Source organism: Cygnus olor, chromosome 1, assembly GCF_009769625.2.
Source record: "Cygnus olor isolate bCygOlo1 chromosome 1, bCygOlo1.pri.v2, whole genome shotgun sequence".
NCBI lineage: Eukaryota > Metazoa > Chordata > Aves > Anseriformes > Anatidae > Cygnus > Cygnus olor.
The window spans coordinates 85871518-85895231 of NC_049169.1; the positions used below are offsets into that span (position 1 = coordinate 85871518).

General features: G+C 52.4%; 1 protein-coding gene across 2 annotated transcripts in view; it reads right to left on the bottom strand.

Moving 5' to 3' along the window:
- Positions 1–20556, bottom strand: part of BCL9 (BCL9 transcription coactivator) — a 52855-nt gene extending 32299 nt beyond the window's left edge. Inside the window, exon 1 of one of the 2 annotated variants that reach the window (XM_040566971.1) lies at positions 20335–20556. The gene's annotated coding sequence lies outside the window, so the exon portion shown is untranslated. The remainder of the gene's footprint in view (positions 1–20334) is intronic. The other variant, XM_040566934.1, reaches the window with a different exon arrangement.
- Positions 20557–23714: the final 3158 nt, after the last annotated feature.

The following is a 23714-nucleotide window of genomic DNA, read 5'->3' on the forward strand; positions in this document are numbered from 1 at the left end:
CTGCAAACGCCAAAGCAGCAGCTCTGCTGGGTTCGGGTGAGCGGTCCCTCTGCTCCCGGACTTGCATGGGACTGCACAAGCTCACAGAGAAGGGAAAGGCGTACATACCCATAACGATCTCCATATATATGCGTACACACACGCACACCCCAGTGCTGGCATAAGGCCACCTGTAGCTCCCCGTCGTGGATCACCATGGCCTCGATGGCCACAGAGCGCTGCTGCGAGGGAGGCTGGCTGCACAGCATCACCCTACAGCAACAGGCAAATGCAGCGTGGCAATCTGGACCTTGCCCTCGCTTCTCCTAGCTACACTGCAAAGAGAGAAACATTTAATCTCAGGTTTTCCTACTCACTCATCGATCTCCAAACAACCCGAGCCTTAATCAGGTTTGGGATGGAGAGTGGACCTGGGCCTGTGGTTAAAATACGTGCCAGAAGAACCTCGGGATCTCCAGAATTCTAGCGGATCTGCCCCCCTCCGAGACATTATTCCACATCAGAACTGTAATGCGATGAACAAATCCCACGCATTATAACAGTCCAATGGCAGCAAGCTCTTGCCCTATTTAGAGTCATCTCCAAAGTCAATAAGCAGGTGTGAGGCAAATGCTAGGCAGCAATACGGATAAATGCTCAGTTTTATCTCCTATGATAAAAAAAAGAATTAAAAAAAAGGAGAGAGGAGATTGAATCAGAAGGGGAATCAGGTAAACAGAATCTGGGGAAACATATGCTCATAAAACGCATGAAAAATACAAATTCATACAAAACAGAGGTGGCAAATTTTGGCATACAGGAGATCACAAAACCAATGTTTGCCCAGGAACACCGGTCCTAGTACACTGCTCCTGTGTTTTATACGGAGCTGCTAATACACACCAAGTGCTGTGGCGCAGCCAGGAGAATTTGGCTGTGGAAGTGCCTGACCCTTGAGCATTTCAAGACTCTCAGCAGAAACTTTACACTCCCTTTGTATGTGTACGACTGTCTTCGACTGCAATGAGAAAAGGCACGGCAGCAGCCCAGAAAATCGCCAAACTCACCTGCCTCCCATTCAGCCACCTGGCGAGCCTAGTCCAAGACAGCAAGCCACAGCTCTGCTGCACGGGGACACACGCTGCGCTTCCATGGTGTAAACCCCACCAAACAAAACGTTATCCCCAGAGGAGTATTTCTGAGAAAGCCACGAGCAGCTGAAGAAAGCACCTCTCAGAGGCATCCTTCTCACAGGAGGAATTGAAGAAGGCTGAGCCTGCCCGCAGGCAGACAGAAGCCACCTGTGACCAGCAGGCACAACACCGGCCCTTTTGGCATGAGAGGCTCCCCATGCATCCGGCGCTGCTCGGGGTGCCCGCCTGCTGTACCACGGGGCGGCAACGCACAGATGTTTGGGGGTAACATTCGGCTCACGACTCTCCTGCAAGGCTACAAGAAGATAAAAATAACTTCAGCATCATTTCCCCTCTAGATTGCACATGAAGAAGAAACCAAGCCCCCACTGTACTGCAGACTGGCCCATTAGAGCGAATGGTTAAATTCCTGCTCTGAAAAAGTAGGCGTTGTTGTCTGTTTTGTGAGGCAGAAATCAATATTCCCGCCTCCTCTCCTTCTGTTATTTCACCTTGAGATACTCACAGTCGGGTAGATGAGATCTGAATCTTACTCCCCGTTACTGCAACTTTTCTCTCCCCAGCACTTCACGGGGTCACCGATGTTGTTGGCGTCCTAACCTACCTGTAATTTACCACTCAACTCCCTAAACTGAACGTCACCAGGGCCTGAAGTAGCGACTGATTTTCCTTCCAAATCACACCATGGCGGCTATTTCTAACTGTTTATCTACACCCTCTATCTCAGTCATTTTGCTCCCTGCTTGCTCCAATAACAACTCTCCCTCTGCCGCAGCCTCTTTCTTCCCTGGGCCCCTGTAATTCACCCCCTGGCGCTAGCCTCTTCCACGCCACGGGCCTCTCACACAAACCTTGTTTTATTGTGAAATGCTCCTTCTGCTCCCTGCCCGCCTCTAGGCTAACCGTGGGGGGCAGCTTGGTAAAGGGGGGAGCGAGGTGAGAAGGACCTGAGCGAGCCAAGTACAGCGCAAGCATGCCTGAAGAAACACTGGCTGGGCAGAGACCCCCCGGGTGAGATCAGCGGCGCCACGCAGGAGCAGCTGCTCCTCGAGCGGGTTTCCCTTCGGCACTTCAGATTCTGGGGCCGGGACTGGTTCCCGCAGACCAGGTAGCAATACTGCCAGGCTGCCTGGGCTGTTCCGACGAGTCCTCTTGGATGCAGCTCTGTCTACTATCATGCCTGCCTCTGTCACCTAAGGATTAGACAACTGCAATATGCTCTACTTGGCACCATGCTTTAAACCCATTCATAAACTGAAGGCAATGCAGAATTCAGCACTGGGAGATAAGCCGTGTCTCTCACCCACGGTCCTTCTCACATTTGTGCTCCATTTTCACGCCAGCTGACCGCTGCTTTCCAGAGAGATTTTAACATGTTCCTGACGACCTCTAGTGCCTTGTGTACCAGGAGCCTTCCCACCTGAGAAATCACCTCTCACATTTCTTAGAAGCAGCAGAAAAGGCACTGGCTATTCTGCCTTGAGTTTCAGGAATCACCTCCCCGGGTGTTTGACCACCCTTTTGCATCCCATCCTAGCACCCCGGAGACGCGTAAAGTTGCAGAGGTACCTAGGAGAGCGGAGTTGAGGGTTGTTCAGTCTCTAATTTGCCATTGTTTGCTGGTGACAGTCTGATGAAATAGCTCGAGTTATAATGAAGACAGTTTTCATTATCTGTCATTTAAAAATGTCAAGGGAACTCTGACTGAATGGATAGGTGCTACCTGTTGTTTCAAATAGCTTGTGATGAAGGAAATACATTTCAAAAGCGCTAGTCACTGATTTACAGGTGCTGTACAAAGATTACATAAAACAGTGAGATCCCTCCAAAGAAAACAATCAGATTTCCCCCTTGCTCTTTAGACATTGGTTTATTATCAGAGCGTGGTGCTGACTTTCCTCTGCAGCAATCACCGGAGGCTTTTCAGACCTGCAAGACCCTAGACGACAGAGGACTACACCGACACACACAGGTGCCGTCTTTACGAGGGGGCACTCGAGAGTTTTGGCTCAGCTACATACATGCCTCATTCTTGCTCTGCATTTTCACTTGTGCACATTTACGGTGCAAACTCCGGACTGCTTTAGCAGCAGATGTCATGGCTGGACATACTTCTGTCCAAACATTTTGCTAGTCCCTCTCTGCGGAAGGTGTTGGCCTCTCACAGCTGAACTGCAAGAACAGACTGTGTGAATGTTCCTAGTCCATCTGAGCACAAAATCTGCCAGCTTATTTTAAATTTTATCTGTTTATTTGCTGGTAAGAATACATCTGCTTACAATACCTGCCTTGCAGATCCTGAGAGACACCTAGCACAGCGTGTTTCTTTTCCATCTATATCCTGACATCTCTGAGCGTCCATTTAGCATGTGAGCTGGTGCTGCCCGGGGGACCTGCCTAGGTAACGCAGCTCTTATGGGACCCGCTGTGCCTCAGCGTGCTTGCAGCACGGGCTGTACCTACACACAGCCCATACCTCCTGCCTGTCCTTTCTGTCAGGCAACAGCAAAATGAACGCCAGAAGTCCAGCCAGCAACAGGCAACGCGGTATCGTGATACTCTGGCTACGCTGTCATAAAGAACCCCTTGCACTTTTGGCAATTGCTGTTCTTGAGTATCCAGCATGAATCTCTTGTGAACATTTAAATGCTGAAGCACAGGTACCTTCAGCTTAAGAAAGAGACAACAAAGACTGCTGCTGCTTTGTGCAGTTAGCACAAACACAGCCTGCCCAGGTCCCATGCAAGCCACCTGGTCTGTGCAAGTCCAGGTCACCATTTCCCCCACGTACAGAGGCTGCAGCACCCTCCATGGTGTCCAAGCTCTTGGTGATGTACTCAATGCTCAAAACTAAGAATTGATGGTGGTGAGGAAGGAAAGAAAGAGAGCCTTTGGAAGGTGGGCTCTGCAAGTCACAGATGTGGGAAGAAATAAGAGCTGTTCTGAGACCCGATCATTTCTGCATCTTGTTTCCATTAGGACAATGCTTCCCAGCCACTCGCCTGAGCCACCCTTGCAAAGCATCTCCCAAAGAAAAACGTTTATGTTCGTGGCAACATGCTCCAAAAAAAACACATCCCCAGTTGCCTACTGCCATAAGCAAGCGTAACTCCAATGACTGCAATAAAGCTGCCCTTTCTGCGGCCCTAAGGCTCTAGCACCACAGTAACAAAGCCAAATACCGTTGTGATAAGACGGCCAATCCACCAGAAGATGGCTGAACCCGCGTCGTAGGCTGCCTACAACAGATCTCCTTCCCGCGGAGCCCCCTGCCCTCTCCAGCCCCACACCCTGCTCTCAGGGCCGCAAGGACGAGCTGTGGCAATAAAATGTAGGTACCAGAGCCCAATGGCCCTACAGCTCCAGCTGCTTGCCACTCCGGTTTCTTCGCTATCCCGGCGCACGGCTTGTTTTCCCTGTCTATCTGAAACGCCCCAACAAGCACCTCTCACTCCGAGCTCGAGGCGATTGCCGGACCCATTTGGGGATCCCTCGGCATACCCCGAAAGCAGCCCCACAGCTTGCAGTACCTCCTGGATTGAGAAGGATGCAGTGCCGGTTGGTAGCTCAGGACTGAGGAGAGGAGAGAAGCAAATGGTCCTTCAGCTTCAGAAGTGGTCCCTCGAGGCTGGCAGCAAGGAGCCTCAGCTCAGTAGTATAGTCTGGGGAAAGCACTGCACACAGATCCAGCGGGTAATGTTGAAAACCCATCGGCAAAGGAAATGTTTTAAAACAGAGGAGGAAAATCTACTTGAAATCAATACTGTGAAGGTCTCTAAAAGGAAACACTGGGAAAAAAAAAAAAAAGGACACATTTGCCACATATAAATCTTTAATGCTATCTTGTAGTTCTAACAAAGCCTTAAAAAAAAAAAGCAAATAAGAAAAAAAAACAGGGACTGTAATGCACCTGATAGAGCAATCATCCTCACATGGCAAAATATGATTTTCACACCTGGTAAATGAAATGACTCCGCTGCGTCCCAAGGCCAGGGTTAGGGGCTAAGGTGAGCTGTTAATGGAAGGTTAGAGCCCACATAACACATAATGGCTCTTCAGGGAGCACCTTTCAGATGCTCTTTTCATGTACGGCAGCGCACAGTGATCAGAAGGCACTGGCGGCACACACTGAAGTCATTGTCACTGACAGTGGTTCTCGCTGTGCAGTAGCCAGCTGATAGCTTGGGTTAAGACAGCCGGCTTACACGCCAGCGCTCGGGCTCGGGGTAAGTCTTCTCTCTTGTAAGAGCAGTCCCGGATTCTTTCATCTCCCTCCTGGCATGCCTCCTGCAGCATGCCAGGGTTAACCAGCCGCTCTCACCTCACAGGCGAGGAGCGAAGCCATTGAACTGAGACAACAAATTTCTCAGCCACATACAGCCAGAGCCTCCGAGCCATTAAAAGAAAAGCATGCCGTGAAAATCAAGGAAAATACTGATCACAGGCCACGCTGGTAGGTACTCGATGGCATTCAGAGCCTGCCCTGCACCAGCAGGCGAGACTGCTAGATCCATGCTGCACAATTTGCCAGTCACTCGGGGACGAGAGAGAGCTGAAGCCTCAGAGGTACCGATGCGTGCAACGACAAAACCCGAATGGAATCGGCCAGGGGAAGAGGCAAGGAGAAACGCACCGAACGCTCCAGCGCCGAGCAAAACATGTGGCTTTACAATGCGCTTGAAAATATCTGGCTCCATAAATTAGCCTGCGATTCCCAGCTCTTTAACCCTCGGCTCCCGCTGATTTCTGTGGATGAAGGAGATGTTTGGCACTCCCAAGATCAGAGGCCGGATCGAATGCTTTTCAAGAAGTACACAGATGCGCGTGTTCCTAGGGAAGGACGAGCTAGAGTGAAGCCTTCAAATGAGCACAAGGAGAACCTCCTGCCCACAGACAGGAAAGTGGTAACCTCCTTCACTTCCTTTGTGGCTTTAACCTAAACCACAACTCCTCCCTTTGGGTTAGGAGTCTCCTCCACTCATTCAGATGTTTGTCAGCTTGCCTCTGCCTAATACCCAGCATCTGTCGCTGCCACATAGGAAAAAGCAGCTCTCATCTTTTTCCCCTCTGTCCCAAACCCCTTCTGCAGTCTCCTTCTGAAACAAGAATGGCTTAGATGCTTGGCAAAGCAAATCTAAACCTTCAGCTCTTCAGGCACAAGTGCAAAGCTCACCAATTCCAACATCAGGGAGCGGGGGCAGAGGAGACACTGGCACGCAGGCTACACCGACATTTGGCATAGCTGGCAGCGAGGAAACTTCAAATCATTGTTCCATACCTAATCAGGGAGGGGAAAAATAGTTTCCCAGCCTATACCCAGAACCTATGACCAAATGAATGAAAGCAAGATTTTACTTCTTCATCTTGAAACACTGTACCTCAAATTTTGACACTTTTTGTAGTAATTTACTTAGATAGAAACAAATGATCACTGGGCAGGACAAAAGGGTAGCATTTTGACTTTTCAAACATCAGGGCATTTTGATCATTTCACAACTTTTCCCACCCTCCCTTCCCCCCCCCCCCCCCCCCAAGATGGGACACTAGACTGGAATCAACTTTTCCCAAAAATAGCAACAGTTTTGGCAAATCAGCAATTTTCTAAGAAAAATGTATCACTGGAGAAAAATCTTAACAAAACCTAGTCCTGTTATTTCCTCCCAGCACTGCACAAGAATATGCCTCCACGGTGTAATTCAGCCTGAAGTTTCATAGCAACTCTGATTCAGACATATTGCTCACGCAGATATTAGGCCATGCCTTTGACATCATGAGAGCAATGCAAAACAGCACATATACAACGTGGCCAAGCAATGCTGCTATGGAAACCCTGGCTTTTGAATTCCTGTATATGGGGTGTCTCGATTCGTATCCCTAATATCGCCTTAATGGAATTTGGTGTATTCAATTTCCTCGCCCAAGTCACCTCTCCCCTTCGGGAAGGGAGACGTCTCTGCGGGTGAAGCAGAAGGGGATGATGCCCGCACCGCGTTCCTGGCTCTGCCGCACGCACCAGCTCAGCGAGCCCCAGCCGGCCAAGGAACCGATTTGTGCCTCAGTTTCTGCAGCTGGGAGATGGAAGTCACTGGCAAAGAGCTGCTCGTAGGTCTGCTTTTGGCTACGACTCTAATATGCTTCAAGCTCCTTTGTGACAGCCAGAAGATGCACGCATCGCGATTCTTGCTTGTTACTTTCCGTAGGCGAGGAGCCACTGTCCTCTGCAGACCTGTGCCGCTGATCTCTCGGTAGTGAAGAACCAACTCAGGAAGTACAGTCGCCCACTCAGGCAGCGAGGAGATAAGTAATAAAGCGGTGCACTTGCCAAGTTCTAAGGAGGTGGTTTCTTAAAAAGACACGGGAAGCTTTCATGCCTCGAAGCTGACTAATTTCAGAAAGTTCCCGTTTCGCTCTCTTTTTCTTCAACTTCTGCAAGAAGCGCGCGGATCTGCTCCTCTGAAGCACTTCCCGCGAGGGAGGGCCAGGCTGGCTGGACTGAAAGCACTCCTGCTGGAGAACAGGGGGCGCCTTGCCTCCTGCCCCCTCACCAACAAGGTGCTCCCTCCTGGTGACTTTCTGCTCCGGGCCGAGCACCCGAGCAGAGCGCGCGGCCTCGTCGGCACGGCGCAGCAGCCGAATAAACTCACCCGCACGAGCCAGCGATCGCAACTGCAGATTAAGTTCCTTGCATTTGTCTGATTGTGTAATTGCCGGGCTGCACATTCAAATGAGTATTTGTTTTACTGTGTGATATACAGATAGAGCGTATGCACTGGAGGCCAAATTCACCCCTGTTGTAATTTCCCCAACTCCGGCAGCAATTACTCAAAGGATTAATTTGGCCCACAGTGTTTTCTAGTATATGTGATTCATCATTTCTTTCCTATAACAAAGAATAATACACTGCTTCAATCAGCGGTGATGTCCTGGCCTCCTTGAGGCTGCTGGACTCCCTGTTTAATCAGACATAAAACAAATCACTTGTAGAGGCAGAGGCGTATGAGCATGCTTTAATTACAATATTGTAACACCAATTAGAGATCTATCTAATCGAGGACTCAGTATTTCCTACTCGGGTATTACTCCCATGTTGGGATAATTACTGCTAATTAAGCTTGGAACTAATTAGGCCAAATGATCTCATTTATACCAACATAGATGACTTCGAGGAGTTCACACACACACACAAAATTCAAGGGTGATTTTATCATTCCCGGACTCACCAACACCTTTGCTTTTGAGACGGACTGTCCCTCCCCAGCAGAAAGCCCTGCCGAAACACAAGTCCCAGAGCTCTGGTGACCTCGGACCCTTCCCAAGGTGGAGAAATGCTCTCTGAAGGCGTTTCTGTTGACAGGCCCGAGCCACCTTGTGCTCTAACAGACACTGAGAATGAACAGAGCCGCGTGCCACTGCGGTCCAGTTCATTCAAAACCTACAGACTGCTCTCCCCGGGTCCTGGCCGCCTTCTCAGCACACCTCTACTGCGTAGGGTAAGGAGGTTTGCTGCGGGGCCCAGTGCAGCACGAAGACTCAGAGTAACTAAACAAACCACAACAAACACACTTCTTAAACACGCTCTATATGTACTGTTGCATGATTTGCCTGAGTGCTGCGTACAGTTAGAAATGACAACCCAACAGCATTCAGTAACAGCGGCTCAGATGCACCACATGCCACAGCTGAGGGCAGAGGCCGGCTCTGGCTAACTGAGCTCCTCGCGGCGCCGGTGCTCCCGGACTCACCGTGCTTGCAGCCTGCCGGCATTCAACAGAGCTGGCTTTCCACTGCAGTCAGGAAAATAAAGGACAGCCCATGAGGCTGTGTTTATGTTGCAGCTTCTCCTCCTCTCCCCGTGCCTCCAAATTTCTGCACCGGCTCAGCACTGAGACCCGCAGGTAAGAGAGGCACCAAGTCAAAGCAGATGCTATCAAACTAGCATTTAGACCTGCCTTTGGCTGATGGAAACAGCAGCAGGCAGGCAGCGGGGTGTTCCCTGCCTAGTGCTGACAAGGGTTGTGGGTAAAACAAAGCTGAAAAACAAAACCTTTGATTTTTGCCTGGGTAGTTTGGGAGAATGTAAGTTGGATGGGACTTCAACTGTTGCTTCTCACCCAAAAGGTGGTTTGCACCAGCAGCTTGATTTTCTCCAAGGTATTTGCTGATTTCACTTCCAGACTGACTGAAAGAAGAATACCACTTACTGGAACACCACCTACCAAAACGCCAGTCCCACCTCTTGAAGCAATTCAAGGCACAGAACAACTCTGCGTGTAGTAAAACCTGCCTTCTCTTTACTTTTGGCTTTCCCTTACCAGCTCCCTTTACAACTCCTAAAGCTTCCTCCTAAACACTTCATCCTTTCAGGCTTTCTTCTGCTTCTGGCTGGAACCAGGAATGTACCATTGTTGTCAGGTCTTCTTCCAGCCTGCCCCTTTGTCCTCGCAGATCATTGTTCCCCGGTGAGTCACAGACTCCCCCTCCTTCCCCTCCAAAGGCCTCCTGAGCAATCTTCTCTTTTCCAGAGTCTGTCAGAAGGGAGCCCAGCAGGATTCCTTACCCCGGCCCCACCTGGTGACAGCACCTCCTGGAGCTGATCCTCCAGCTGTCCCAGGCGTTCCTGCAGAAGTGCCGCTTCTTTGTGCGGCACCATTAGCAGAAGATTAGTAAGTAACACACGGGACTAACACAACCCCCAGTTGACAACGCCCTGCTACTTCTGCCATTTTCTTTAGCGAGCAACGTGACTCCTAAATCTGATCTCCCCCTCCAGTTGTTACCCAATCCCCATCTCAGCTACCAAACTCTCTCCTCCCTCCCCTGACAAGCCTGTCATTCCTTGCTTCCCAGCTGCCCAGGCCCTCACTGCTCCCTCCTCAGGCCCAAATAGGCCAGCAGACACAACGCAAGCATCCATACGCATATCAGATTGCACGCTGCAAAGGCGAATGCTTCCACACGCTGCAACACAGCAGCAGCCCGTGGCCCGCTGACCCACGCTTGTTTGGGTGTCTGCTGGAACCCTTGCAGGAAGGGGTGGGTTGGAGACCTTCTAGTGGAAGCACAGGCATTGACCCCAAAGTCTGAGCAAGGCAGTGCTCAGCAGAAGCACAAGTTGGGCCTGGGGGACCTCTGTGAACAACATCTTTGGCATTAAGGCGAGGAACTCGGGAGCTTGAGATCAGAAGTGCATCCCAACCGGGCACGAGACTAGAATAAATACGACGCTTTACACTGACGGAGTGCCAGAAACTTCCTAACACCCTCCCCAAACTCCACATACAGGACTCTTCTCAGCCACTGGTGGCTTGGATGGCAGAAACCAAGCAAACAATCTCCCCATGTAACAGAGGAAGGAAGAGAAGGAACACCCCATGGAGGAATGTTGTAAGGCATGGTTTTCAGAGAAAATCCATACTCTCATTTAGGGTCTTACTACATGCAGAGGTCCTGTTGGTGGCCAGCCCCACGTGGCTCTATCTGGCTTACCCTGTGCCTGAAAAGAGCAGGTAGAAAGTACAAGGAAACTGAGACAGGTCAGAAGCAGTAAACCCTTGTTTTCCCAGAGCGCTAGCCCCAGCAAAACATCCAGGGTCCAGCAGCAGGATGGCAGGAGAGAGGGGCCACTGGCCCTGTCCCCTGCCATCCCAAATACCTGGTTGGTACCGGCAGCATCTCCAAACAGAAAGCAAAGGGGCTGCTGCTTACCAAACCAGGCAGTTGCCAGCTTTGTGTCCTCAGCCCTCACAGGAGCCCTGGCTCAGGCTCTTGCAGCATCGGGCAGGAACACATCCCCGAGCCCGAGGTTTCGAAACAAGATGTATTTATTTGTTATTATTTTCAGTTATCTGAGTGCAGTAAAGGTCAGAACACTTATCTTCTGGGATTGGTTCCCTCACCCACTCTTGTGATTCAAAACCAGTTGAATGATTTTTTTTTTTCCTATTTCTCAGACAGAAAAATTCCATTGGGAATGAAATCTGATATGGGGCATTTTCTAACGAGGAGCTGTGGGCAGCGAGGATCCACCGCAATGGGTCAAGGGGAGGCCTGGGGGCGTTCCTGGGTTCTCCTCCCCAGTCCTGCAGGACACAACAGGACAGGCACAGGGATGGGTGGAGAGGCCACGGCTTTTTACCCAAAGTTTAACTGAAGCTGATGGCAAGGACTGGGGTGGGCAGGTCACCTACGTGGTACTCCCGGGGCTGCATTTGGGGTGACGAGACTCAAGGACACGGCTGCACGTTCCCTGCCCTGTACAGGGGCTGCTCCATCACCTCCAGGATTAATTTATGCAAAACATGGGAAGACACGCTTTTTCTCTTCGCAGCAAATGACTTCATTAACCTTTCAGGAGCTTGCCAATAGTGAGGTAGAAGCAATGGGAAAAATCACAGTTCTGGGGGAAGGGGACTTCTGCCACGTTGCTAATGGCACGTACCGGGGAGAGGCCAAAGCCACCAGCAAGCGATGGACCCTCACCTGGTAACACTGCCTTCCAGCCCTGCTATCTCAGCGCCACTTCTCCCCCGGCTCCGCTTTGTGGCACGACCAGGGAGACAAGGAAGCCAGACGGGAAGACAAACGAGGCAGAGGAACACGATGGCGAGTCTGGGGAGAGACCCAGCCCAGCGCCAGAGCAGGAGGGAAGGAGCAGGTAAAACTGGTGAAGCAGGTACAGAGAAGGGGAGAAACAGCTGTGGGAAAAATGGAAAAAGGTGTACGGCACCTTGCATGGAGCATAAGGGATACGAGGTCAGTCTGATGGAGAGACAGAAGGGAAAAATCAGGAACTGTTTGGATAGGAGAGCTTGAGCTCGTGACTTTTACAAGCCTAGGACTGAGTCATGCCTGGCAGGGGCAAGCGTGGTGTTACCCAGAAACGGAGCTGAACTCCACGGGAGGCCAGAAAGTCACCGTGCCCTGTCCTGCAGGACGCGGGCTGGACTTGAACGTGTGGTCATCTGCGTGACCTCTTCGTGCTTTGCTGTCAGGAGCGCCCGATGAGCCCGCGTCTGGCCAGCACTCCCACCGGCCACCTGCACCACCTCGGCCTGCCCTGGGAAAGAGCTCCCCCAGGCTGTGCATCCCCGCTGCGGGAGGAAACATGTCCTGGGGAGGGAAAAAGGGCTCTGAGAAGGGACACCCAAAGAGCAGCTCTCTTCCCTGCTATGCACAGGTCTCCCAGGAACAGAGCGCAGACGTCCTGACCCGCCTTGCTGGCTCAATGCAGCTCTCCAACAAGAAGCAGAGACCTTCCCAGACCTCTGGGGAGAAAGAAATCAAGCGTCTTGGCACCAAAGCGCCAACCACACTGTCACTCAGATCGAGAGCCGACGCAGCCCGACCCAACACCGGTGAGGGCAAGCAGAGGAAGCCTCACCTCGCAGGCACAGCAGGCACCTCGCACCCACAGCACGGGCTGCTGGGCTGACCCCACACACTGCCCTTCTCCCTTGGCCCTCAGCAGCCTGGCCCACAGGCACAGCTGGTGGCTGCGTGGGACAGGCAGCAGAGGAAGACAAAAGGGGTCCAAGGTGGAGAGAGACGCGAGGGAGGGATCTGGGGGAATAAGCCAGGGAGAGGAGAGATGAAGAGTGTGCGGCACATGAATAATGGGGGAGGGTAGGAGATACAGGGTGAGAGAAGAAAATGACATGAACAGAAGGAAGGGAGCTGCAAATAGAAGGGGATGTGGAAACAGCAGAGAGAAACAGATTGCCAGCGCGGTGGAAGTAGAGGAGACCTAAAGGGACGGAATATAATAAGAACTCTTAAAATGACAGGAAAATGGGAGAGAAGGAAGAGGGACACGAAGGGGAAGAGGAAGATTTATGGTCTCCCTGAGAAGGAAGGAGAAAGCCCTGCACTTTTTTCTCCCTAGCTCTCCAAGGTCTTGTGAAAGAGTGAAAGACTTGCCATCCTCATTTTAAGAATGGAGGAACTAGGGTACTGATACCGAGGGATACAGTGAATGAATGAGATGGCAGAAAAGAGCTTAGCTCCCTACTTAAAGCCTCCCATCAAAGACACAGGTGAAGAACAGTCTTGACTTTCTCCCCCTGAGCACGCCAGAGAGCACTGCCCAAAGACAGCAGGAAGAGGACCTGCAAGAAAAATGAGAGAGAAACCAAAGTAACGTAGCTAAAAGACTCGCACCTGCTGCTCCTTTTCACCAACACCCCATCTCTGGAGACCCTGATTTAGAGGCATTCAGAGCAAATTAACCTAGGATGCAGCGAAACAAGCGACAGCTGACTGCTTACATGGAGAATCACCTGCGGGAAGAAGACATCGTGGTGTGGGTTTGGGTACTCGCCTACCCCAGCAGCTTACAGCCCGCTGCCCCGAGGGAAACGCAGAGGAGCTGTGTGTGACAGGGGCTCTGCTCCTGCAGTGCTCACTGACACCTTCCATTTGCAGAGGTGTTTTTTTTTTAGATGTCTAATATTTATCCAGCTTAATTTGCACCGCCTTTATGTTTCAGCTGCCACTGCAGAAAACAGGCTTTTTGTGCACGCAAACAAACATCAAACCCCTAAGCCACGTATGCCTGAGCCAAATATAGTTTGCAAGAACCCTGAATAAACTAGATACCTGGTGCCTGTTTGCACTCCTGTACGCACACGGACAAACAGAGTTTCCCAGTCACTCGCTGCACACAAACACGAGCCCGCAGGATCAGGTACTCTCCTAACCTCAGCCAGCGCTCCTGCCTGGCTTGCGAGCACGGGAGCTGTCTGGATTCCCTCCTCGATGAGTGACGAAGGTCTCTCAGCTATAAACTGATGTTAATGGCAGGTTGTGTACCTTGTTTGTTTACTGCCGAGGAGGAATGTTTGTCATGGCTGTCAAGAGTATAAAAATATTTCCATGACTTCAGACAGCTTGGCATTTTACATGCAGCTGAGAGAGTGGGTGAATGTACAGATGAAAAATTGAAGAAACATTATTAAGGGAGCACAGAGAATATCTCCTAGCACCACCGAGCCGGCTTAGAGAGGCCAGCCAGGTCAGAGAGATTTCTGAATAAAACGCACTTTTTTCCCCCCAGGGTCTCTGAAGAGCTGGCAATAATTAAGCCTTACAACACCTTTCTGGAGTAGATAAGTCAGCCGAGGCCAGCTGAGGTTAAAGGACTCGCCCGTGATCACACATAGCAAATCCGTGGCAGAGAGGAAGTATAAAATGCGGCAGGCATCGCTCCTCTGGCCCGAGCCCCAAGCACCTGGCTGACATCCAGACCCGGGGACCGGGGCTGCGCAGGTCCTGCGGGACGGCGCGGCCACGGGACAAAGAGCCGCGCGGCGGCAGGCACCCGCTGCAACTTCGAGACGGTAATGGTGAAAACAAGCGACAGAAGGCTGGGAAGCGGCGCCTAGTTACGGGCTGCGGTGCCAACTGTATTAAATATACATCGATAGATTCAATTACAATGAGCACCGTGCACAATGGAAATGACTGCAGTCAAGGACCCAGGATGGCAAGAAATAACCCCGAAATATAAGCACGTTTTTCAGTAGGAAGGAATCCTTGCTTCCCAGCCTCGTAGAAAAGGTGCAACCTCCTTTTTTGGGGGGTGGACTGTCCAAAGCCACCCCAACCAGTGAACGGACAGTGACAGCCAAGCTCCAGGGCTGGCAAGAAGTGTGGGTGACTCGGGTTTAGCGGGCTCCATTCAGCTGCCAGCGATCCGTATCACCTCTGCTGAGCAGCCTTTTGTTACCGGTGTCACCAGAGAAGCCCCAGAGCCAAGTGGCAGAGCAAGTGAGCTACTGCCGCACGTCCCCACCGGCCACCAGAGCCTCGTCGCTGCCCCGGGCTGCAGGCGCCCTGCCGCTGTCCATATTCGGCCCCGCACCCATCTGTGCTGGAGCACACGTCTCTTTTAGCCAGCCCTGAGAGCTCCGGGCTTGGCAGAAGGCGAGGCCAGCTCCTGGCATCATTAACTGACTGGGTGGTTAAATACACTGGGGCTGAAGCGGGAAGGGGAGGTCACCGCTTCGCTATTCTTCTTCACCCGCTTCCAAGCATTTCCTCAGGATTTCAGTTATGAAATTATCATTGTCACCCCCCAGAGCTTTGCCCTCTCCTTACCATGACAGGCGTACTACCCAGACCACTAGTAATGATTTAATTTCCTCCTCCTTCTTGGAGAGAAAATAGCAGGGATAATCATTCAGCACTCCGTACACGCAGCTGCCACCTAAAAAAACGCAGGTGAATGCAGCTAAACAGAAAGGCGAGCACAATCTTGGGCCATTTTTTGTACCTGGAGAACTAGAGCAGCCGTATTTTGCATGCAAGATTACAGGTCTGCGTGTAGTTGCATTTTCACATTCCATTACTGCAATTGCACACGGCCAGTTACGTGCCTTAGCAGCAGCTTACAAAAGCAATTGCTGCTAAACATACAAAATCCAGCTCACAGATGCAGACTGAAAAACTGGTCCTTATTTTTCTGCTGTAGGAAAAGACGTGCCTTTGCCAACTGCCTGCCCCTTGTGCAAGCAGCACAACAGTGTATTTCCTCGCACTTGCATGTTGATCCGCATAGCCAATCAAGCCTTCTAATAACCTAAAATATACACAGCATTTTGCAACGAGAAGCGTCCCAAAAATGCAAAAAAGCCCCGGGTTTTGCATAAAAAATTATTCTCCCGGCAAGCAACTGTAACCAGCTCTCTAGTTAGAATGTACTATCTGTTTAAGGCTCCAGAGAAACACAGCGCTCACAGTTTAAGACAGTAAGAGAAGAATACTTTTTTTCATTGAAACTATAGGGGAAGTTTTACCTAGATAGACTGCAATTTCCTGAGCTCGAACCTGGCAAAGTGCCCAGGGCTACGACCACCCCCACCCCCTTCGTTTGCAAAAATTACCATGCAGCCCTCGGCGGTCAAAAGCAGTTTTCAGAGTTTTGTTTTTTACGTTTTGCCTGAAAGATGCTGGGGCAAACTCAGTTGTAAGCGAGCCCGGGCACTGCAGAATTTATTCCAAGAACTAAACTGATGCGCAATGTCCTAAGCATACTATCCCCAAATACCCTACCGAGGAATGGTTCAGGACTGAGTCAGAGGGAAGCGGACTGAATCACAAACAGCAATTCCTGCAAACTGCTCTCGCCCCCGCCCCCAAGTTTGCAATCCAAGCGGTGACCAGGTTGTGGTTAGCTTGGGAAATCTGATGAGATCACAGTCTGGGGAGATAGAGCCTCAGACACTCAAGTTTTTGTTAACTGGCTCCTTGTTTTGTGTGGAGACATGGACAGCAGTTGTTCTACCAGGTTCCCCATATGTTTATAATATTGTTGTTATGGGAATACATGTATAGTCCATGTCACTGGCAAGTTGTGCTGTTTTGTGCTGGAAGGACAAAACGGAATTCATTGTCCAACAGAGCACCGAGCCTAGGCAGAGCTCGAGCAAAATTTATCGTAGCATGAGTCACGCTCGGTGCAAAAATGCATGCTTTGTTCGTGCGATGCTGTGCGATCCCACCACGCTGTCCGCAAAGAAGCGCAGGCCGGGAACCGGGCACACCGCGCCTCAGGAGGCAGGTGAGGACTGCTCCCATTTTACAGCCTGCAGCCCCGATCCCAGAGGATCAACCCGGGGTTCTGAGCAATTTGCCGAAGGCTGCCCATCAAGTCAACGTCAAGACCTCAAGCTCTGTGAGACCTCCTCATCTGAGACCGTTCCTTCTCCAACGGGACAAGCGAAGGATAAAGCAGGGACAACAGTGACTCCAATACCACCATACACGAGTCTACACCACAGAGCAAAAGCATTCGTTCTCCCAGGGGTCCCCAAATGGCGTTTAGGGCAATGGGCTTGCTTCCAGGACACGGGAATAATGCGCGTGGTTACGTGTGCGAGGCTATCACCAAAAATACCGTGCCCGAGATGCCTGCACCCTTGGGTGCCAGGCAGGGAGCGTTTGTGATGCTCACACCTTCAGTGGGTAGGAGCAGCATCTGAGACTCAAGCAGCTCCACCACGTTGGAGCGGCACCGAAGAACCGATGAGGACAAATCTTCGTGCCTGACAGCCCCAAACAGCGCAAAACCCAGGCTGAAGGAGTGAAATATGTTTTGTTTACTGCCAACCCCACCGACTCCTGAGCTACCACCGAAGATCTCAGAGGCGAGAGCAGCTGACTGGAGCAACGCGCAACCAGTTCGTAGGAAAACTAATTTACCCGGTTAGCCTCCTTTTAGCCATCAGCAGGCAGCACAAGAAATGGCCAGCTCCCCTCCCCACCCCCCCAGCCCTGACACGTTGCCATTTTCTGTCCCCGTCTCCACGCAGCCAGGCACATCCCATGCTGTAGTTGAGGAGCGGCGTGCGCGGTTTAATTGTGTGGGCGCTCTCCGGGGAAGGGCAGCATGGGATGGACCCGACTGTCCACAAAGGAGCCGAGGCAGGAGGCCAAGGCTCGTTTCTGGCCTCGAGTCATCCTCGCTGCTCGGCACATCTAGGATTTTAAAGTGCATCGTTGATCAGATCAGCAGCTTGTCCTAGAAGGAGAAAAGTGACATAAAATATGCACAAGCCTTCCTTCTGTCCTGACAGCAGGTTGAGTTTTCAGATGATGTGGAAACAGCAGCCTGCTCTCCTCCCCCCAACATGGTCTCCTCGCGCGCCTTCGCTGCAGTGCCGCTGCTTGCTGCTGGCTCCAGGGGCTCTGCCTCTCCGGCATCCCTGCCGAGGCTCAGGCTCTGCCCGGGGGCTCCTCACCGCTGTTTTCATGCCCGCTCAGCCCTTGGCCTCTCTTCTCAGCATGCCAAGCAGGGGCTCATTAGTGGTTTCCCTTGTTAAGCTTTTGTGGCTCCAGCCCGTCCGGCACAAAGCAGGAGCAGAAAGGGCATCAAATCACCATCCGAGGGGCAAAACTTCCCCACGCCGCTGGCCCAGCTGGACTTTGGGCAGGTGATCCTGGTGAGGGAAGGTCGAACATGCATGCGTGCGATCCATCCGCATGCGTGGGAGCAGCGTGCCAGCCCCGTCTGCAACGTGCAGGCACTGCCTTTCTTCTCTCCTCTTCTTCAGAGAGAGCAACTTGGAGTACGTTTGACCCGAGATCAGCTCTCTGCATGTAAATGTGCATAAAATTTTTATGGCATTGTTTGCGTGCGTGATGTCTTCCGCTCTGTCACAGGAATGCCGTTGTGAACAGAAAAGCTAAAGCGTTGCACGTATTGGTTTCAAGTCTCAGCTGCCCTGCACCTCGCATCACAATTCATGCAAAGTTGGCTGCAAAATACTACCGGTGCCATGCTGACAGAATAAGCTATTATGTAAACTGAGGAAAACAAGAGAACTGGGCTGCGTCCACGCAGGAACCATGCTTACAACATGTGCACCTTGCCCCTCGGGAGGAAGAACGTGCCACACGCACAGGTGTGTTTGCACAAATTTGCTGCTTCCATGCACGCAGAGGGGTAGGGTGCATGGTAGCAGTCATCAAGAGGTTTGATTTCACCCCTACACCTATATTCACAAAGGCTGGGGAAAAGTCTGGTATTTTGTCCTTGTTGTTGCTGGGTTCCAACAAAATTAACAGGAATTCACAAAGTCATTTCAACAGAAGATCTCCCACCAGACAAACCACCTACGGAAAAGGCAAGCCACACGCTCTCTTCCCCATCCCCTTGGCTGCGAACCTGGCCCTACATGCTATCAGCCCTCAAGCTGGCTACACAGATCTCTCCTTTCCCTGCTGCCTGCCCCAAACTCTGCAGTCAGGACACCAGACCTCTGCTTTCTTCCATGCCCAAAGTCCCACTACGCCTCATCCAGCTCATCTACACTCGATTTTTGCTCGTGTCCTGACTGAGTTCAGAATTCCCCCTCTTTTCAGAGTCCTCCAAGGAGCCTGTCCAAGATCTTCTTCAGACCTCCTTCCTCCCTGCTCCCCCACCTGTCTACATCCTCTATCCGCTGGTTTTCCACCCAGCATCGAAACTGTAGGAGCCGGAGCTGCCTCCTCCACAGGTCCGGCTGCCTGGCACAGGCATTTTTTATCCCCACCTCAGTGCCTGACAAGTCTCGTCTCAAACACGAGCTGAGACTTCTCCCCCTCCTGTGACTGAAAACCTCCGAGTCTTTCTCCCTGCTTCTTGCACGCCTCCATCACTGGACTCTCCGACTGCAAAGCGCGCGGGATGAAGGTATTACGGAAAACGTTCCACCCAGTAATGGTTTGCTGCTTTGATTCTTCTGCTGCTTATTTATTTATTTTGGAGAGGGAGGTAACAAGTCAGGGAGAAGCCGGCTGAGATTTCTGCCGTATACATTTTTTTTGCAGCAGCAAGATCCTCCATCTTCCTTGCTGGATTGAATAGGGTCTCAGGACAATTTAGACTCCCTCCCCCATCTCCCGTTCCTGCTCATATTCCTCAGCACACGATGCTCTCCTCCCAGCCCTGCCTGGGAAAGCACAAATCCCCGCTCTCTCCCCCTCCTCCAGCTCCTGCCTCACTCAGGCTGTGTCAGGACGTTAGGATGATGAACATTTGTGCAGCTCGGATGCTTGTAGGTTATTTTTTTTAGCAAAACAACTCGAATCAATGAAACCCGAACGGCGGCAGATGACGAACTTAAAAGACCTCACGAGGACGCACCTAACGTACTGGAAGGCTTTCCAGGGAAAATGTATATATATATATAATTCTCCAAATTTTTAACAAAATCCGCTGCAGAGCTGGGCATAAGGACGGGGGTTTCTCTGCTTTTTATCCCCCTCTGCCTTTATTTTTTGAGCTCTCTCACATCGCCACCTCAGCCACAAGACCTCCGGCGAGCAAGCGAAGCGAGGCTTCACATTGTTACTCTCCCGCCGAGCCAGGTATTTACCGGCTGATAAACACCAACAGCAGACAGCCTCCATCTCCCCAAACCCCAGAGCATTAAAAAAAATAAATAAATAAAATAAAAATAAATATTAAAAAATACAGACAAGCGCAACCCAGCCGCGGGAGCACCTCTCCCGGCGAGCAGCCCCGGGGGTGCCGCCGCCCCCCTCAGCGGCGGCAGGGGGGCGGCCAACAGGTGGGACGCCGGGGGAAACTGAGGCAGGGCGCCCGCCGAAAAACTTTCCGCCCCCCGCCGGGCCGAGGAGAACCGAGCCGAGCCGAGCCGAGCCGAGCCGTGCCGGGCCGTCCCCACAGCCGGGGGCTGCGGCCGTTGCGGCCGCTGCTTACCTGCCTCAGGCGGCGGGCGCGCGGCGCGGCATGGCGGGCGGGCGGGCGGGCGGCGGGAGCGGGAGGCGGCCCGGCCTGCGCTGGCTCCGGGCGCTGTGGCGGCACGAAGGCAACTTACGGGGCCGGCCGGCGGGGCCTATTGTCTGCGCGGGGCGGCGGGGCGGCGGGGCGGCCTCCCCCCGCGGGCGCCGCGGCGCTTGGTACGGCCCAGGCATTCATGCCAAGCGGCTGTGGCGCACGGCGCCTCGCCTCCCGCCACTGCTGGCGAGCCGCAAGGCGGGCGGCCCCCCCCCCGCCCCGCCCCGGCCCCGCCTCGGCCCCGCCGGGCTCCCTCGGCCGCCCCGCAGCCCCTCGGGGAGCGCCGCGGAGGCGGGGGGGGCGGCGCCCCGTCCCCAGGGCCCCCGACCGGGAGGCCCGGGGGGCTTCCCAAAGGCTCTGCGGGCGCCAGCCCCGTTAAAAGGCGATTAAAGCCCCGGTGTCGCCGAGCACGGCCGGTGTACGACCGCCCGACAGACCCAAAATGGCCACGCTGCGCCCATGGCGCCTCATGTTTTGGGTGGCTTCGGCCCCGCGGGGCTCCCTCGCCATACGGATCTGTTGGCGAAAGCCAACCCAACACGTGGCTGGCGCACGTCCCCAGGCTGCCCTCCTCGCAGACAGGTTCACAAGAAGTCCCTCGTTGGGCCCAGCGAGCGAACCGCTGTCACGCGTTTCGTAAGGAAACCACAAAACCCCGTCTCAAGGGACACAACCCTGCCCAGGGACGACAAAAGCGTTTTCTGCGAGCCTCCGTGGAAAAGGGCCGCGGAGCCCTGAAGAGTGTTGCACAATCATCGGCTGGTTTCATTTAATAAAAATAATTATAATAATTGCCACTTGGATAGCGGTTTTGTCCAATGATCTCAAAGACATTTCACTAACCCAGGCAAGTATTTTTATCTAAATTTAACGAGCAGTAAAACAGATTGAGGCAGATGAAGTGACCTACCCAAGGTCATCTTCCAAATCTGCAACAGAAGGGAGAACGCAGATTTCTGAACCCAAGGGCTCAACAGAGAAGCCGCCTCCCAAAAATAGAGCTCCTACAGTCCCCCAAAACTCAAAAAGTTCATATGAGCCCATGTGTCACTGTGAAGAATTTTAAACAGGTCTAATTTGCAATTTGGAGACTGGGACAGACGCAAATGAGGTGCTTCCCAGGAAAGAGAAGTAGAGGTCAGACAGGGGAGAAAGACTGCAACCCAGAATGACTGGAGAGACAGAAGGAGAGACGGGCTGGGGGCAAGCACAACCAGGCTGGAAAATCCGAGTCAATCTTGCAAACGTCCCAGCTGGAAGAGCAGGGCAGTGCCAAGGAATCTGGGTGAAAGGACTTGAGGTGACACGGAACACACAAAAAGGTGGAAGAACGCACGGTCTAGAATTTGAATGGCAGGAAAACAAAATCACACCGTTTGCAGTCTGGCAGGTGGTGGAGCATAGTTTCACCAAAGCCTTGGGCACAGACGCCCGTCAGACCCTCTGAGTGGCTGCGGGACGCAGTGGGGGCAGGCCCAGAGGTGCCTGCTGCCCAAGTGCTCTCCTCAACGCTGGCAAACGCTGGGAGCATGGCGCTGCAGGTCCTCAGAAGAGGATGAGTGCCCCAACTTAACCTGCCGAAAGCAAAGCCAGATTACATGCAGAGCGGTCATCACGCCCAGCGCCACCTCCTGCAGCCTCTGCAAGGGGATGTGCAGCAGCAAACATGCCTACCGGTGTGCATGAGGGCACCGAGCCTCCGTACACCAAAGCCGCTCTGGAGTCCTGGGTTTATGTCCGACAGAAGCCAAAGCCTAGAATTTGTCTCTTAAGAAGAGACCTGGGTAAGCTCATTTTGGCACTCGTCAGGGTGCCATAAAGGCCGGCATCAGTCCAAGCTCCCCCTGAAAAGCTCAGGATTTCTGAGTCTCTTGATAGTCTTTTAAGGAAGAACAAAACCTCTCTGGGCTGACACAGGTTGAAGCCTGATCGTTTCCAGTATCCACATTCTGCTAAAGGTGAAAAACAACCCACGGCTAAACTTACCTTGTCTGGGAAAGGCTGCACCCAACAGACTTTCCTGAGCCTGTTGTACCCAACAGACTTTCCAAGAGCCTTTCTCTACTGCTCCAAGTCTCAGCTTTTCAGGTTGTCTTTGTATCCCGATGAAGACGAGAGTCTTCTCTCCCTGTCCCTGGACTTTCTAGTGCCTAACCAGCTCCGGGTGAGGCCATGTCTTCTTCCAACTGATGAGAGCTGCTGCACTCGGCAGGGCGGATTTTCCCTCTTCCTTCATTTCCATAACGTTTCTCTTCTGTTTACTTTCCCATTGCTCTCCTCATGGCCCCAATTCAGGACAGCATGTAAGCACATGTTTAATCTCATTGATCTCATGGCACTCCATGTACGAAGGAAAACACGGGTCCCTCTGCCCAGCGCCTCTCTCTGAATTTTACATTAAAGAGGCATCAGGTAGAATTCAGAAGTGGTCACTTGAGAGTGGACTGCAACATGGGCTTCCCCCTCTCCTCGGGTTAAATCTGGAACAGCCAGGCTGGTGATTCCTGCAGATGCTTCCTCTCTGGTGTGTATGTGTGCCCAGGGAAGCCACAACTCTTTTAAGAAAAGCATAACGCCCCTGGCAGAAGAGGTGAGCATGCCCTCTCTCCTGAAACAGCCGCAGCTCAGGAGCTGGAGCACTTCCATGGGAGATGCAGACAGGAAATCCCTGGGGCAGAGGAGGCAGCACAGGCTGGGTCTTCTGTACCTCCACAAGTGCTTTAACCCCTCTGGACACTGCAGCTTGAAAGGAAGCATCAGCCTCCTTGGGGTTCTGCACAGCGCCCATCCTGCAGGCACACTCCTGCAGGCAAAGCAGCATTTTGTTTCTGGATCCTCCTGCTGCTGCTGTCATGCTGAGCCCTGTCAAGCAGGAGGCTTCCCCAGACAGGTGCAGAGCGGAGCTGCTGAAGCCAGGGGCCTTGCTGTCAAATCTGATGGGCGTCCCCAGGACTAGGCATCAGCTGAGCAAGGGCTCACAGGGTCACAGTTTGCGCTCAGGTGTCTAAAACTCACCCAAGTCCTGCTTTAGGAGACTAAGAGCTTTATTTGACTCATTGCTGGGACTCATTTCCCTGTCTTCTGTCAAGTAGGAATTGCAAATGCTCCTTTCCTGCACTCCCATTAATTCAGATTATGTGATGTTTGGGATTTGGGACGGGGCAGGGAGAAACGACACCTTTCCACTGTGTGCCTGTACACCGTCCTCCAACTGGACTCCAACTCCAGTTCAAGAGATTAGGTGGCTCCTGTAAAACAAGTAGTGTGCAGCAGGATAGGCTCGCTTCCATATGTATGAATGA